We start from the raw sequence: 17992 nt of genomic DNA on the forward strand, positions 1-17992 counted from the left end.
ATGCAGTCTCAGCAGTGGCGGCTGGCCAAGTGCAACAAGTGCAGATGTTTTCACCTAATTTTCAAATTAATATTGACATTTTTCATTTGCTTGTTAAATTAAACTATTTCCCAGCAGAACGCACACGATAATACTCAAATAATACGCCGCTCGGCGCTACGCACGTGAAGAGTTCGTCGTAGCATAAAACAACCCAAGAGCAAACGCCGCCAGGTTGCGGAAAACTTAGCCGGTTGTCATGGCAACGGTGACGTCACCTAGCGTTGGCCTTGAACGGGTGTCGCCTTCTAGGTGCAGCAGTTCTCTCGTCGGAGAAAACATTGCATCCAGTGGTTGTGGCAAAATCTTTGCGTTCTCGCGAGATCTTGTTCCGCGTGTGTGTTTCGCGTTTCCTATCGTGTGTTGTGTTCATGTGTTGAGCTGTGGTTTCTACAATGAACCCAGTAAATGACTTAGTGTGTCATTTGTTGCAGACACTGGCACTTACTATTTGTTTTTCATTGCCTATAAATATACTTCTTCACCTGTTATTTTAGGCACGAGCCGCTACTGAGTCTCAGTAGATATAAATCTGCCATTAGGGACAACAGGGGGAGTATTGCGTTTCAGCATTTAAAGGAATGTTTGGTTTACCCATTGTTCATAATAACAAAACGTGAATCAAATATTTTATTTGAATTTTATATTATTATTAATATCACGTATTGTAAACGCATTTTATTTAGCTGAGTGACCTGCTTGCTTAATGAAAATTGCCGTTTTTCACAGTTGTAAATTCATTTTGATTAAAATAACTAAATATTTACTTACATATCCAACATTTTATTGGTGTACACAATCAATTTCATGCTTATGAGCACTATGCAGCTGTTAAGTACATGATTCTATGTAGACAATTGTTCATAACGTAGTAGTTTAATCGAAGTCTTATAGAAAGTACAAAATAAACAGTTAATAAAGTTAACAATGCAGCAGGTGACCTCATTTGAACCTTCTACAAAGAATGTGTTTAAACACTGCTCTTCACGCAGTTACCAATATATTCATCAGACCGCTACCCAGATTTATTTTGAGGTAGGGGCCGGAGATCCGTGTTGATATATATATATATCACACACAGTGGGGGCAGTTGCCCCCGACTTTTTTGCCAATTTTGCCACCGTACTATGGCCTCTTGTTCAGTAGCGTACCAGTTCCAATATTCGCCAAACTACATGTGAATAATGTTATTATTACATCTAAAATTCTTTTAATGATTTCGCGCCACTTATACCGACCTGTTTGTAACATTGTTTGAACATCTTTATGATTTTTCCATGCACTGTACGACAAACATGCATTCAAGTGAATTCAGCACATTTCGTGTTCTTTGATTGTTTTACTTCAACCTATCCAATCATTAATTTTACCATTACATCATGCATCATTAAAGTGTTTATCGAACCTATTACCAAACAACTAATAAACACAATAAACCAACCAACACATTAAACAGCGTCTAAAATAGATGAGTAGCATAACCATAATATCTCTGTTTTCTGTCCGGTTTAAGTGCCAGCGGATAATAATCGGAGGTGGAAATATTGAGCTAATGAAGGTTTTCTTCTAATCTGGTAATTCGCTTTCTACTTTTCTAGTGATTCACATTTTACGTTTGTAGTTGCAGGCGCATAAAAATCTATGTTTGGTTCAAAATATATTTTAACGCCGAAAAGAAAACTTTGTGAACTATCGGTTCGCGGGGGTGTTATTTACGCCACTGCTCTTAATGCTTGTCTACCAAGAGAAAATAACTGTCGTTGCCCCCCTCCCCTCTCATTTCCCAGTTTTGGCACCCAATCCGCAATACTGGTCAAAAGTATTCGGATAGTTTTGAGTTTCGAAAATTAAAACTAACTAACTACACGGAGAGAAAGGATTAGTTCCAGATACAAAATATATTTGGTTCCACAAAATTTCTTACGGTCAAACAAGGTTTTGTTTCACCTACAGAGTGACTGTTCACATAAACCATTTGGTTGAGTTCTCTTAACAAACATATGAGTTTGACGTTAGTTTTGTCCATTGAAACATTGTCCATTACATCGAAAGAAATATTTTGTTCCGTGAACAAAAACAACGTGATACTCGTACTGGCAAGTGTGACAAGAGCAAACATGGCGGATCTGCGAACCCGTACGCTTCGAGTACCTTAAAGTCGTGGAGATTTGAAACACTAATACGTACATTTGCTGGTAAGTGTAACATTATTGATGTTAAATATGTTAAGTAGGAAATGTAAATCATAGAAATATATAAATACAGGCGTAGAAGTTCAATGCAAAATTTTGAGGTGGTTTTGTCTCGTATCTTAATTTGTAATTCTTATGCACGTAGAAAATATGTAATATATGATCATGCTGAATATAAAATAACTACAATACATTACAAGTTGTGCAAGCGTGTTTTACGTTAACACAGGCACAATAGCTCAGTCAATATAGCATCTTGACTACCATACGTTCGACCTATGTTCGATCCTCGGGTTAGATGATCTGGGCCAGGCATTTTCACAACAGTTAATATAATTTTTATAACAATTTACCTATTGATTGTAAGCTAATTACTGGCGTAGCAGTGCAACGTGTACCGTGTTGGTTTCTATCGTATATTGCACCTTTTTACATTATGGGGTCCGTTGTCTCACTGTACTCCGTCGAGAATTACTTTGTGTTTTCTTTTAAACGACAGATTTTGACCATTTATGTAATATAAAATTGGTTCAAACATGCGGAAAACACATGTAGCTGAGACATTTAATCCCAAAATATGGTCAGTGTAAGTAACAACTTGCCATGGCGAAGTTGTTTCGCCAGTTTTTATGAGTAAAAACCGGTTGTGTGCTCACTCAAATAGCTAAAAAACACATCGAAAATTGCTATCAGCCCCATACCTAACCCTCCTAATGTAACAATGTAATATTATAACTGCTGTTGTGATATGTCGTGTTGGGTGCTACATTCACTTCCATGAAACTTTCAGGCTGTTCTGCTTCATGTTAAATTAACGGTAACACTTTACTATACCTGAGACAGATTTCTTCAAATTTACAGGAGAAAGTACTTATACAAATCATTTTCTGTAGCGATGTTGATGTTCGGGAATTTAGTTTTGATCCATTTTAATGCAAATGCATGTGGTTTTCTACGTAAATCTATTTTCGATGCGCTATTGCTGCTGCCGCCATTTGCTTTCTGCATGAGAGCACAATGTTCCCTGTGTTTGATGACGTAAACACCGTAGTCAGTGTTTCAACGCACGCCGTCTTTTCGCTATAATATGATGTGCCGTTGTCCGTATATGCTAAATTGAATAAAGGGAGTGCTAATGGAACCTAACCCAACAGGCCTAACCTAACCTAGTAGGCATACCTCGTCCCCGTGATGGTTCGTGGGGCTAACGTCAATGGTTTTTGGGGCTAACATCAATGGTTTTTGGGGCTAACGTCAATGGTTTAATAATTACTCTTTATGTCGAAAATTGAACTTTTTTCGTGAAAAAGTATCGTGAAGTGTTTTTAATTTTTTTTTAAAATTTAGGTATTTTTCTGTGAACAAGGATACAACACTGCATGCACACTCGACATCGACAAAACACTGGCACAACGTGCGATGAACAGGTAAGCTATCGCAATATTATGTGGAAATAAGGAAGAACAGTAAGTACTCGTAAATGTAATAAATATGCATTATTTTTGTTAGAAATGCATTATTTCACCTAAATAAATGTTCCCGAATGCAGAATAGTACGTTAGCAATGTAAAAAAGTGTGAAATAAATCATTGACAGGTGTCTCAGGTATAGTAAAGTAGTACCAAATTAACAGGTGTACTTTTCTTCACAATAACTCATTTCTGCAGGCTAAAAGCAAGGGAACATGCAAAAAATATTTCATTTTCTTGAGAGGGTTCAGAGGGTTAAACACATTGTTATGTTAAAAAGGTCAAACAGCGTGAAATGAAGTTTTGAAATTTTTATTGCATTTTTATTCTTTTACTGATCAATTTTCCACAAAATAAGTATTTTAATCTTGTGCGCATGAAAATGGTGCATCGTGATAGTATGCCATTATGTTCCCTGTGCCTACTCGGATATTTCCAAGTTTTTGCAACAAAAATGGTTGATGTTCTACCTCCTTCCGTCCGTGATCTTAGCACCGAATTCAAATCAGAAGTAAGCGACATGAACACAGCTGAAGCAACGATAATACCTGGTAGCGCAGGGTTGCCAGGAGTGTAAAGAAAGGCATCAAATGCAAGAGAGGCACAAAATTATGTGAATAGCAGTTTCTGAATTTCTTCCATTTTGGGGGGGGGCAATAGATGAAAGTCACTGGTATTACGAAAATGTATACACGTTCGGATACAAATGCAATTGTAAGGGGTAAATTGTAAAAAAAAAAAATAATTTAAAAAACACTTTGGCCCGAAAGTGTTATTTCCTTTGGTCTTCACGACAAAAGATTTATTTCTTAATCATAATGATGATTAAGTTAGGAACTTGGATACAGGTTCAGTTTTTGTTCATAAGTAATGTAGCTAGGTATGGTTTGCATGAACATTCACACTTATGTTTGCTCTGGTAGTTAGGTTCAGTGTGACTTTTACAAATATATATATATATATATATATATATATATATATATATATATATATTCTGTGAAAAATCCCTATGATTAGTATGTTAAGCAGTTAAATTGTGAAAGTAGCTAGTAAAGTTTGACAATTTGTTGTACCCCCCCCCACACACACACATACACATATACCACATAAAGGTGTTGTCAGAAGTTTTAAACTTATGGAGTTATGGTAGTTAGAATGTATTCCGAAATAGTATGTTTCTTGTACAATGGAGCTGCATAATTTGTGCTTGAAATGTGTGAATCAAATCATAATAAAATCATACATTTATACATGAATAAAATGTAATTTGGGGAGCGGGGGAAGACTAAGCCTAATCACTTAACCTACTCCTGTGTATTCTCGATTAGCCTGCTTAAAAACTTTCATTCATTCTAGCATATATTTAGCTTTATTTAAATTGCTGAGAAATACTCAAGAATTAATATGACAGGAATCAATGGAATTATGAGCTTAGCCAAAAATAAAATATTTTAAATTTATTTGTATCATTACTGAAGTTCAGAAATGTATTGGAGTGGAATCTGTAAATTAATATTTCCTTGTTTTCTTTGTATCTTATAGACAACCAATAAAACAGGTAGTCCTGGCTGGCCAAAGCAATGAACCATGTCCAGAGGTGCTAAAGCATTGCCACAATACCTGGAGCATTAGACAGTGCTACAGCAGAAACTGGGATGTACGTATATTAGTCAGCACTTATCTAATTTATTTGTAAGGAAATAAGTTGAAAGATTTATGAACAATTTAAACTGCTCAATACTTTGTACAAATCAAACATTTATGCTTTTCTGTTGTTGATTTGGTTTCTTGTTATTTTGGTGCTACACACATCTATCTTTACCAGGAGCTTCATTTTCTTATTTTTTGCTGGTGTATACAGTATTTCCATTGCTATTTCCTGACTATATTTTTATGATGTAATGGTTTCATAATGTTATCACATTGGTAAACGGTGGGACAGGGAGCGTTCTGTAGAATTTTTCCAAACATCTTTTGAGGCCCAGGTAGAACGCTTGCTCAGATTCATCGAATGAGATGGGAACTATGTGTAAGTGTAACTCTGAGTAGAGGACATTACAAGCAAACTATATGTATGATCAATGTTTCAATATTTACATTATTAAACAAATTATACCTCAACAGGCAAAACTTTTTGATGCCCCCAGGTAATTACATAAATATTCATGAATAGTTGTACAGTGGACAAAATACCTTAATCGGAAACTACCAGCAGGCCTATATAATATTAAGTCTTTGTGTTTATCGAGAATATAATTTTTTTATTTTTTATTTCAAATTTTACTTGGATAAAATGTTGGGAATGAATTGCCTAACTACCATATTGGAACCATATTTTCAGATTCAAAGCATGATGTTCATGCATCAGTACCAATCATAAAGCACAAGATAAATAAGCACATATTTTTCCTATTCTATTTAACAACCGTAGAGAGAGAGAGAGAGAGAGAGTAACTTTAATTTCCCTCTCATGGATGGTATTGCACAAATCGTGTTCACTTTTAGAAAATGTAAAATATTGCATTTTAAGTATTATTCAACCTTCCTTCTTACAACTTTGTAATTGCAAGCATTAACACATTTATTGCAATGTAAGAGTCTCACACAGAATGTGTGTGTGTGTGTTGTCTCCAAACTTTTTGACAAGAAATATGTTCATTTGCTTGTAATAACTGTAAGTTATAAGAAAGAAGCTACAATGCAAGCAATATGTACAGTGTGATCAGTGGCGGCAATTGGGTTCCAAAACCAGGGGGGCAACTGGGGGGTCAAAGACAGTATGGATAAGGTTTAGCATAGTGTGGGGGCAAAAGTGATGGAAAGGGGGGGGGCAATTGCCCTCCCCTAATCGCTGACACTGAGTGTGATATATAAGTATTCCCAAGCAAATTTTCCCCAAATGTGTTTATTCTTTGTTTTAGACAATGAGACATTCAAGGAACAAAATTGAAACAACATGCCAAACAAGCTGCTGACAAACACTGCAACCACCAGGTGAAAACCCAGCTTAAAAACACTCAGGTTGCAAGAGAAAAAAAATCAATGAAATAATCATGGTTAATTTGCCGAGCAACACTCGTACATCCACTGCACATACAAGCGGAAGAGGATAATTTGAAAACGGTTTTGGTTAAATAAATACAAAAAAAAGTTGCAAATTCCACATGGACTAACTGGGACTAGCCCTAACTGGGATTCGAACCACTGTCTATACTTTACAGAATGTTATTTTGACAATACATTCTGCAGCAAATATTTCTTTACCTGTAAGTTCAGAATGTTTTTCAACATGTTTGATGGTCATAGAATTTTATAATTCTAATTGATCTGATGAACCAACCAACCAGCTAACTCTGTTATTTATTATATTTTTCTTTCTTTCTTAGCAAATAACACCTTCCGTGAATCCACTGGAGAGCACTATCTGTTTCAAACAGTCGAGGATTTTTTTTTAATTCCTATTTTGATGGATTGCCAGCTGAAAAAGTAACCAGACATGTTTCGATTCAGGAGGATATGGAACATTGAATCAATATTTACGTTAACAACTGTTGTACTTCATCCTTTGAATGTCTCCAGAAATCTAATATAGAAGAACTTTTTATATGTGAACAAAAAAGTTTTAATATGTAGTGTATGTGTGGGTATGAACACAAAAAATTCATGATACTTGATTATTCCTAATAAAAATATTATTGTTCCACATCAATATGTTTAATTGCTACATGTGCAAGAAGAATTTTGGTACTCTTAAATTGCTTGTGTGGTATGTTTTTTTAAGCATTGTGGCACCTATTTAACTGCTTGTGCTCACACGTGTAAAAGAAGTTTCTAAAATGCATGCAAGTTTCGCAGACATTTTGGAACACTAATATGTGCCTTAATTATTTCTCATGCATATATCAATGATGATATAATATTAAATTTTTTTTAAAATTGTAGTTCGACTACTTTTTACAGCAATTTAGTGCAACTGCTGTAACATTAAATCCCCCTGCGTTAATATTTTTTTGTATACTTGTGCACTGGAGTAGTGTAATGGTGGAAGAAAATCCAACTTTAAATATATTGAGAAACTTCATATCATTAAAGAAGTATTCATATATTTTTACCCTTTCTCTCTATCATTCATTGAATATTACGATTCATGTTAAAAGTACAGAGGTTGCTCACACAGTGAACATCCCGCATAACAAAAGTGTGCACACAGGCTAGAACTATTGTACAGTACATACTGTATTTTCTACAACTTATATTTTGGTAAATTCATAGCATTTTCAACATTCTTGCCTTGGTGGTGTGTTCTGTATTTCCTCTACGTAGTAAACTGGTTTAACACAGTGTGCCACTTAATACATGCTGTCCTGGAATGGATTGCGTTCATTATGCGAGACACCATTGTGTATGTATTGTGTGTGATGTGATAGGTCTGTGAGCTGATGACACTTTGTCATGTGCTTCGCAACTACTTGACTACTGCTGCTCCAAAACACAACATGAAATATCAACAAGCACAAGTTCACGCAAAAATAACCAAAACCACCCACCTTGCTAACATTTAATAACTTCCGACCACATGTTGGCTCTTTCCATTGCAATCAATCTCACCACTCTGCCTGTGTGACAAAGGGTGACCTGCATTTTATCTTTGAACACAACAATAGGGCTGATTTATATTTTTTTTCCATATATCGAATGCTTTAACCCTAGAACACTAGTGTACGTAAAATTTACATGTGGTGTTCCCTCAATTTCCTTCCCTACCTCTCAGATACACGTCCCTCAACCTAGCAGTGCCTCGACCAGTCTGTCAGACATAAAGAATAGAATAGAATAGAATACTTTATTAGTCATTAGACAACATGATTGCAATAAGAAGAAGGTAAGTGCTGATCATCTTGATTTTGTGTGTTATGTTGTACAATGTATGTTAATTTTGCGTGGCTCTAGTAAAACGAGAAAAATCTTTCACATAATTTTGACATTCATAAATTCGACTTGGATAGTTAGATTTTGAAAAAAAGTAGAAGCATGCACTATTTTCTTGCAGGATTACAATATTGCATTCGTTCCTTATTTACAGTGTTATGAATATTGTTTTGTTTAATTTTCATTGTTTGAACTTTTCACCTTCATTCTTAATGTACATATTGGCTTGACAATCAAGACATTCTTTTAAAATATTATATGTTTAATAAAACCATTCTTCTTTGTAGCTAATCAGTGGTGATTTATTCATTCTAGTTACAAGTGGTTAGAAGTCCAAAAACTAGAATTAATAAAACCATGTTTATACTTTTAAAAATGAAAAATAAAACCCCAATATAAGGAATATACAAAAGTTGATTTTCAAAAGGAATCATCACACTGTTTTCATGATGTAGAGGTTGTGTTGAAAATAGATTGCTTCATTTAAGTAAAATTTATGTAGTGCTAGTTACACTGTAATATGGGAACATGCTAGTGTTCTAGGTTACACTGTAATATGGGAACGTGCTAGTGTTGTAGGGTTAATAATACTTTAAGGTATTATTTGTTGTCTATAATGTCAGTGTGAAGAAATGGAATATACCATATAGATTTTGTAGCTATGGTGAATATGCCTTTACGAAACATAATGCAAAAAATATAATGAAATTGCAATCTGTCTTTGCAACATTCACAAGGCAGTGTCTCAAAAATAAAGTTCCATTTTTTTTAGTTAAATACAGAGCATTAAGTGTAGATTCTTATGTCCATTGTAACCGGTGGTCTTGTTTAACATGTTGGTCCAGTCTGTAGGATGTCCGACTACCATAGAGGACACCTGATTTTGGTTATCAGGATATGTGATTTTGGGAGGAAATTTTTTGACCTGTCCTAGTACAAGCAGCTATGGCGCACATCCACCCTCATATCACTGGGGGTGTAAAGGAAGCTCCAGCATGGTTCTGATCACATCTCCACTTTCGAAGATAAAAAGGAAATATATGGGGGCCATCCATGCCCCCTTTGCACCAGCATGCCGCTGTAATTAACAGGGAATTACTTTACTTCAGGATGGAAATAAATTATTGAAGACTGGTGAAGGAGGGGGAAAACTTAATTCACACGAATACATATGTGTGTGAGAGAATTATTATGATCTATATATGTATATATATATATATATCTGTGTGTGTGTGTGTTTATATATAGTCATAGTTTGTTAAAAAGCAGAGTGTAAAATCCTGGGGGATGGGGAATTTCAACCCACCAACAATTTTGTCCTACGAAAATTCAGTTGGTATAGGAAATGGTTTGCTACTTTATAAATACCCGATATGTATAAGTATGTGTGTATTATTATCTACATATGTGTATATACACACAAACATACACATCAGGTATTCATAAACTAACAAACCAGTTCGTTTACCAATTGGATTTTTGCAGGACAAAATTGTTTGTGTGGGGGAAATCCCCCCCTGTCCCCAAGATTTCACGCTTTTTAATATTTTTAATAATAATAATTCCAACAAAATAACCTTTACTGCCAACAAGTTGATTTGGTTGATGGTACCAAGCATCTTGTTCAGAGAACTGGACCCAATTAGATACAACAAACAAATGATTTGGTTGGATGAACAAGATTAAGTCAATCAAATAATTTTGTACTCTGAACCTTCACGTTTTGCTTGCGTATAACAAACAAGGGATTTGGTTGCTGTAACTAGGATTTGTTGCAGCCAACCAGACTTTTTTCTCAGTGTAACTTCCTAGCCTTCTTAAACCCGAAGGTTCATGGCTGCAGCAACACAGGCCTTCCATCTTTCCCTATCTTGAGCAAGTTCTATATACTCTTTTCCATTCCCACCGATTTCCCTTAGGTCCATCTCAACGTTGTCCCTCCATCATCGTCTTGGCCATCCTACAGGTCTCTTACCATCAGGTTTCCCAACAAGAATCCTGTGAACTCCTCTTTCCTCTTCCATTCGTGCCACATGGCCTGCCCACCTAAGTCTTCTTGATTTAATTATTCTAATAATATCTGGACATGAATACAAATTATGTAGTTCTAAATAATGTAACCTTCTCCACTCACATGTCTCCTCATCCCTTTTAGGTCCAAATATTTTCCTAAGGATCTTATTTTCAAATACTCTCAATTTATGTTCCTCTTTCAATGTAAGGGACCAAGTTTCACATCCATATAATTTTTAATTCGAAAATTAAAAATGTTTTCAAATCTCTTATATTATTTTCTTATATCAGAAGCATTGAACAGCCACGATAATTCTATGTTAAGAAAATAATATATTTATAAATTAAATTATACGCATTAGCTATTATTATTACAATATCGAATTCTGAATGTGAAACCCATAGCCATTACGAAGGATCGTAGTAGGTTATGGTTAACCAAAAAAGAGAGAGAGAGAGACATTTCCACCTGATAGCCAGTAGCGACGGTTAGGTGCCAAAACTGGAAGGCTAGGACAATTTATTTTCTCTTCTTGCACAAGTTTGAGTTTCTGTTTTTAAAGTCCCCTTTTATGCACATATAAACTAATGGGGACTGGACCTACAGCTTAAAGTAGGATCCGAACCACCGGGTCTGGGTAAACAAGGCTTAGCATTAAGAGGGCACAGTGCAGGAGCAAAAGTGGAAACAGTGTCCCCCCATGCCCCTCCAATCTCCGCCATTGCTGATAGCCTTGCATCAATGATTATAAAACTAAATGTACCCAATATCGCAGACTTCTGGAACCTGCCTCACTACACAACAAACACAGTCATTTATGCAAAGACAAAATTGAAATTTTTACAAGTTTGAAAAATCGTCGATGTTATTTTTATAGGTTCACATTCAAAAATTTCATGGCTCGTGGGGGGCCATCACCCCCGAGGCCCCTCCCCTGGACCTGGTATTTATAATTTATTTTACTTTGAAATCAACCTGAGTCTCCTAATACACGGAAGTAGCATACACCGACGTAGCAAACGATATATACGTTTTTGAAAACACGCAGAAAGAAATGAAAGTATTCTGACTGAAGTGAAACTTCCATAGCAAATTATAAATATTTGAGCTCTGAAATCGTTGAATTTAATGCAGTGTCACCATATTTCCAAGTTCGTAATGGTTATCGGTTGCATAGGTGATGATCTTGCAGTCCTTTAAGTTTCGAGAACTAAGCAAAGAAAACGGAGAATTCACAGAGTTTTGAAAATGTCAAACATGGACAAATACACAGAGTTTGATTCCTCGCGCAACCGCCAGATCGCAGCATCAGGCAAGGTCTGCGCCTCACGCCGAGCACGACACTAATTCAGTGATTCTCAACCTTTTTCAGTCCAGGGCCCACCTTGAAGGATATTACACTTCATGGGACTCAAGAGCATGGACGCCGGCAGAATTACTTGTAACTTGTAGGGGTGTTCGCCCAGTTTATAATCATATTGTTCATAGCAACTAGTATTTTAAGGATTAATTCATTGATTGATTTGGTGTTTCAAGTCCACTTTATCCACTGTAAGGCTAATCGGGACTGAACCTATAGTTTAAAGTGGAATCCGAACCACTATGTATCAAACCCGGGACACCTTGATTACAAGGCTACGACGCTACCACTGCGCCACCGGGGATCCCGAGTATTTTAAGGAGCCCCTTTTACACTTGTTTAAACAAATTACACATACTTCATTCTAGAAAAATAAATATGTAATTTTAAATACATAGGCTGTGAGAAAACATCAGTGAACTCTTAAAACCGCCGCAATCCATTTCTTCATACGCGGTGAGCTTTGTAATCCAAGCAGTTTCGATAGCAACGTGAAATGATGACAGTTGACACATATTGGCAACCTTACACACACATACAAGCGGTTTGAAATAACAAGCGATACCTTGAGTCGACATGCATGTGACACACAGATAATTAAGAACTCATTGCTGCCACCGAGATGTAAACGACAGATATCAGATTCACTTGATATAAACATCAGAGAGATGTCGGTAAAGCAATTCTAGAGCGCGAATAACAAAAATGTGGAGTTTAGACTACGTACTACACGGGTTGAATTTAAATTGTAAAAATAACATATCTTAGTAACTTAAATGTAAAACGTTTTTTAGACAGAGTAAATAAATTTTCGAGCCCGTCTTCGGAACAACCAAATGCCCCCTCGGGACCCAGCTGTAGGTCGCGCCCCATAGGTTGAGTAACAATGCTGTAATTAAATGACTGAAAACATTTTGAACGACATATACAGCATGTACAGTCAAGAGCACTTCTGGGTTATTAATACAATCAAACTAAAAGTCAATGGGATTTTTACAACCCAGAAGTGTCCGTGACTGTACATAAAGTCCAGCAACCCTTTCCTTAATTTATTGCACCAAGCCTAAAGAATGATACACTTTCTCAAGCGGGTGAAAGAAGCCCAAACAGTTTCATAGTTTTTCATAAAACTTTTGAAGTTTCGCCATTTGCTGTAGTTAGCATTACTTGTAAAGATGGAGACTACATAATTTTCATTAATCCTCTTTAATATCATGAATTTCTCAAGAAATATTTAAACAACTTCTTAAAATCTTCACAAAATTATCTACTAAGTTACTGGTGTTTGTATATAACTTAACAAAAGGTGCCCCAATGTTGAATCTAAGGAAATCTAAGGAAAGTATGTCATATGAAATGGCCAACATGGTCTCCGGTTTTGTTTCCGCGCGATTTATGTATATGTCAGACCACATAAAGGAAGGATGTCACTTTTGTTTCATGAATGTTTGAGAACCTTAAAAATAGAATTTGAGAAGCGGCCTCATTGACAGCAGATGATATGCTGGCAAGGATTGAATTATTGTGTGTACATTAGCCGAGCACACGTAGTTAAGGCTCTCTCTTCAAATTATAGTATACCAATCGAGTGAGAAATAGTGTTAAGCAACCATACAAAACTTACGAACCTGCTATTTATTATTTAAAGCAACGGGTTACATCAGAAGTTAACATAGAGTACTTATACGGCCTCCCAGATGGCGCAGTGGTAGCGTCATCGCCTTTTAATCAAGGAGTACCGGGTTCGATATCCGGTAGAGGCACATATACTGGTTCGGATCCCACTGTAGGTCCAGTCCCGATTAGCCGTATTGTGCATAAAGTGGACTAAAAACACAAACTCAACCCTTATAAGTATAATATGAAAAATTTTGAAAAGGCTTTAGTAGTCTGGCAATATGTTCCTTTCATATCCGCATTTCAATCCAAGAATTAAACCGAATCGCTTGAAGGTTGACGTCACTTTCTGATAAACATGTTTTAGCACTCACGGCTCTGACGTTTAAAAATGTAGCAAACGAGAGCGAGTCAGAACATGCTTAAATTAGCAATTTTTAAACTACTCTAATCAATCTCGGTGTAGAATGAAAAGTGTTGGAGGGGGAGGAATACGTAAAGTTGACAAAATTGGCAGATATTAATTTTTTTTTACGAAAATCAAACGGGGAGAAATATTGGAAAAATATATATCCCTCGAGATTTCAATATTGTTCCCTGTTTTAATTTCCCACGGCACCCTTATTGAAACTACCCACGTGATAGAAAGGGAGAAATTGATGCTGAGTTATTGATTCATTATTAGTTGCTAGAATATTTGCCAGTCCTTTTTCAGTATTAACAGGTTCACCGCCCTCTGGACTCTGGTTAAAAGTTACACACCCATTGAGACATAAATCCAGCGAATACAGGGTAAATATTTACCAAATGATGCACTGATAGGCTAATTGGGACTGGATGTGGAATTTCACCATTGCACTCTCAAACGTGTCAGAGTACAGAGTGTCCAAGAAGTGCCCCTACTTACAGGTATCCTGTTGGAACCGTTTTGAAAAGTGGCCAGTATTAGGTTGCCTGGGAATTATTTCGATATTGTGGTTGGTATCCCTGCTCTGAAGGTCAGGTCGAATTCGCACGTCAGTTGTTTTGCTATGGCTGATGTGAGCGCTGATGTGATACAGCGCTGAGGAACTGCTAGTGCCATCTGTGTGGGTGGACGAACAGCAACGCACGGGGCAAACTGTAGTGTAAGTAAAGTTTGCAAGTATGTTAAAATGCAAATAAGTAGATACATAATAACATAATAAATAAACATGTCATAATAACCCGTGGCGCAACAGCCTGTAAGGGCTAGGCCCTATTTACTGACTACCTGCCAAGGTGCGAGATCAGCCAACTAGTTACGGGGTGACGTGTGGTCAGCACGACGAATCCCCAGTCGTAGTTGTAGGTTTCCATGACCGGTAACGCTACACATTCGTAGCTCCCAATTTCTTCACGATGGTGGGTTGCCATATACAGGACGAAATCTCATGAGAAAAGTTGTTACGCTTCCCCACAGGAGAATCGAACTTACGGGCGTCCAGTAACCGAACCCAAAAGCATGACGCTTCACGACCACGGTGCGAGACACATATATATATCTGGAGGTAATATGCATATGTTGACATGTTGACGTGGAACAACGGCGCAATTTAGACATAACCATCTACCTAACCGCTATATGGCCCATGGGTACTAACCAGTGCATTGGCATATTCCTAGGTTTACTAGTTTTGCGAATTCCTAATTAGGATAATTTACATCACAATGAATTAACAGTTGAATACGAATTTATTGTGCAAAATTGCATCTTCGTCGCATTCATGGTATTGTAAATAGCTAAATTAACGTTTTATTAGATATGTTGGTTGATATGGTGTTTTAAGTCCACTTTATGCACAGTTAGGCTAATCGGGACAGGACCTTAAAGTGGGATCCTAACTACTATGAGCCTACACTGGGTATCGAACCCGGGACCCATTGATTACAAGACGACGACGCTACCACTGCGCCATCGCGGAGGCCCTAACGTTTTATTAGAATAATTATCGGGAATCTTACCACAAAATATCGTATATTTCTACATTATTGGTTACGGTTGGATAGCCATAATACCGAGTGTTAATTTTTGACTCCTATTTGACAGACAGACGGACAGAACTGACACGATAACAAATATTTCACTACACAAGCACCTGGTATTCTATCAGTTCAGGAAATTATATCTTTGTGCTTGTAGTAGTTTCCGAGTAATTGAATGATTTGATTGTTGACATGAACGGACAAACTAACGGACCAATTGAGAAAATTGTCTAGAATTGACACTTTACATATATTTCGGTATATCAAATTACGTTTTCATAGCTTTATTTAGATCCGAGATATCGAAAGTGAAACATATCGATTGTTGCTATAGACACAACAGACAATAGGATCAAAATTATTGATATTGTGTTAGTTTAGCAATAGGTAGATGTACTATCCACCAAATTTTGTTTCGATAGATTCTGAGACATAGATACATATCGAAAGGTTCGACTGTTGACATGGACGGGTAAATGAACGAAGCAATCGGGAATTTTTTTTGAGAATTAAGTTGATACTTTCTATATCATTCCGTACACTAAATTACATATTTGTAATTTTATTTCTATATGATATAAAATATAAAAATCACACCCAAAAATGAAATTAAAGACCTGGGAGTGACCTTCAACTCCAAGCTCAACGACGCTTTCAGAAACTTAGGTTTTATAATCCGGCCAAGCCACGACTTCATGAAAATAGAACCAGTGAAAGTACTTTACTATTCCCTCGTACGGTCAAAACTAGAATATGCGTCAGTAATCTGGAATCCCACTCAAAAAAACTTAATTTATAGACTATGCCTCGCGACAGGTTACGTTTGCAGCAAGTTTTATGTATTAATCCACGCGAGAACGGCGCTCAGCATCTCCCGTGCCAATCTTGCTTCAACCGTCGAGCTGTTCATGTCACAGGCAGCGAGAAAATCGGCAGTATTGCAGCGGAACTATTTTCTACGCGAACATTTGGGTCTACATGTGTGAAATGTTGCTGCAAACTTAACCTGTCGCGGGGCTTAGAAGTATTCAGTCAAAGTTCCTTAGATACCTGAAATTCAAAACCTGTGGAGAATATCCAACATTAGATTCATACGATAATCTAGTCTCGGAGACTAACTTCAGCAAACTAGCACTCCGACGACAAGTAAATGACCTGCTCTTTCTGCATAAAGTAATAAACTAAATAATAGACGATTCCAAATTGTTATCAGCCGTATCATTGAATGTTCCCCTTTCCCAAAACGCGTCCCAAGCACAAAATCTTTCATTGCCAGAGAGTGAAAACATCAATTCTTTCTACCTCTCCGGTGTGGAGAGCGTGCAACTCTTTCAACACGTATTTCAAGTGTAAATAACACAATCGACATTTTTCCAATGAGTTTATACAATTTGAAAAAATATATATTCCTTGAACACTGAAGTGAATCTATTGTAGTAATATTATGTAATTAAAGCACTATAATTGGACTCGACCTGTTGGGCTCTATCAATAAAATAAATAAACCATAGACGAACAATCAAATCAAGTAAATCGATCTCAATCAATGATATTGAAAAATTGGACGAAATTCTGTGTCACATACAACAAGCCTACCGTGGGAGAAAACTGTCTTAAAAGTACAGTCTTCTTTTGTTCCTTTGAAGGTAAAAGGGGGAAAAAACCGAAATCTATTTTCGTCAAAGCTTCTCAAGTCTAAAGGCCATCGCCCATCTAAAGGCTTTTAAGTGAAAATTGTATTTTAAAACAAGCTTGCATCTTCAAAATTGAAACTTCGTCGTGACCTGAGGGAAAAGGCTTTTACTGCTCTCATTTCCTTTAGAGCCCTATCAGCACTCCTTCGCATTGCCAGGACGCGAAGAATAGGTCGAACGTCTGCGGTTTCAGTCCCATTGAGTGCTCTGGTCTGGAGTTCTTTCCTGCGACGTCGCTTGCTTTGATCCGAAGGCAGAGGGTGTTGCAGTTGTTGCCGATCTTTTGGAAAACTCCGAACAGGATGGAGTAACTTCTTTTGGCGATAATCAATACTAACTTTTCCAAACGTTGGAGGTAACAAACTGTTAACTAAATCCGAATCATCAGGATTTTCATCTGGATTTTTGTTTTATTGTTTATATACCTTGCGTTTTGTTTTTCTGTTGTAGGTAATTTTCAAAACTTCTAAAAATGAGTTTATTATCTCAGAGACCACCCAACATAATACCATGACTAAAATTTTCAAGCCTTTTTTTTTTGAACGAGGTTTGTAAAAGTTCAGAAAATATTATGCATTTCCTTATTATGCATTTCAGTACACTAAAGACCGAATCATACGAAGGAAATTGGGTTTCCAGTAGGAATGCCCTAGTTGGCGCTGGACTGGCTACCT

General features: G+C 36.7%; 1 long non-coding RNA gene across 1 annotated transcript; it reads left to right on the top strand.

Moving 5' to 3' along the window:
• Window positions 1–2149: 2149 nt before the first annotated feature.
• Window positions 2150–7400, top strand: LOC145995145 (uncharacterized). The gene is made up of 3 exons (XR_014442413.1): window positions 2150–2234; window positions 5243–5357; window positions 7087–7400. It is a non-coding gene; the product is annotated as an uncharacterized LOC145995145 (long non-coding RNA).
• Window positions 7401–17992: the final 10592 nt, after the last annotated feature.

The sequence above is a fragment of the Lepisma saccharinum genome, chromosome 11, assembly GCF_977018435.1.
Source record: "Lepisma saccharinum chromosome 11, izLepSacc3.1, whole genome shotgun sequence".
In the NCBI taxonomy this organism is placed as follows: Eukaryota; Metazoa; Arthropoda; class Insecta; order Zygentoma; family Lepismatidae; genus Lepisma; species Lepisma saccharinum.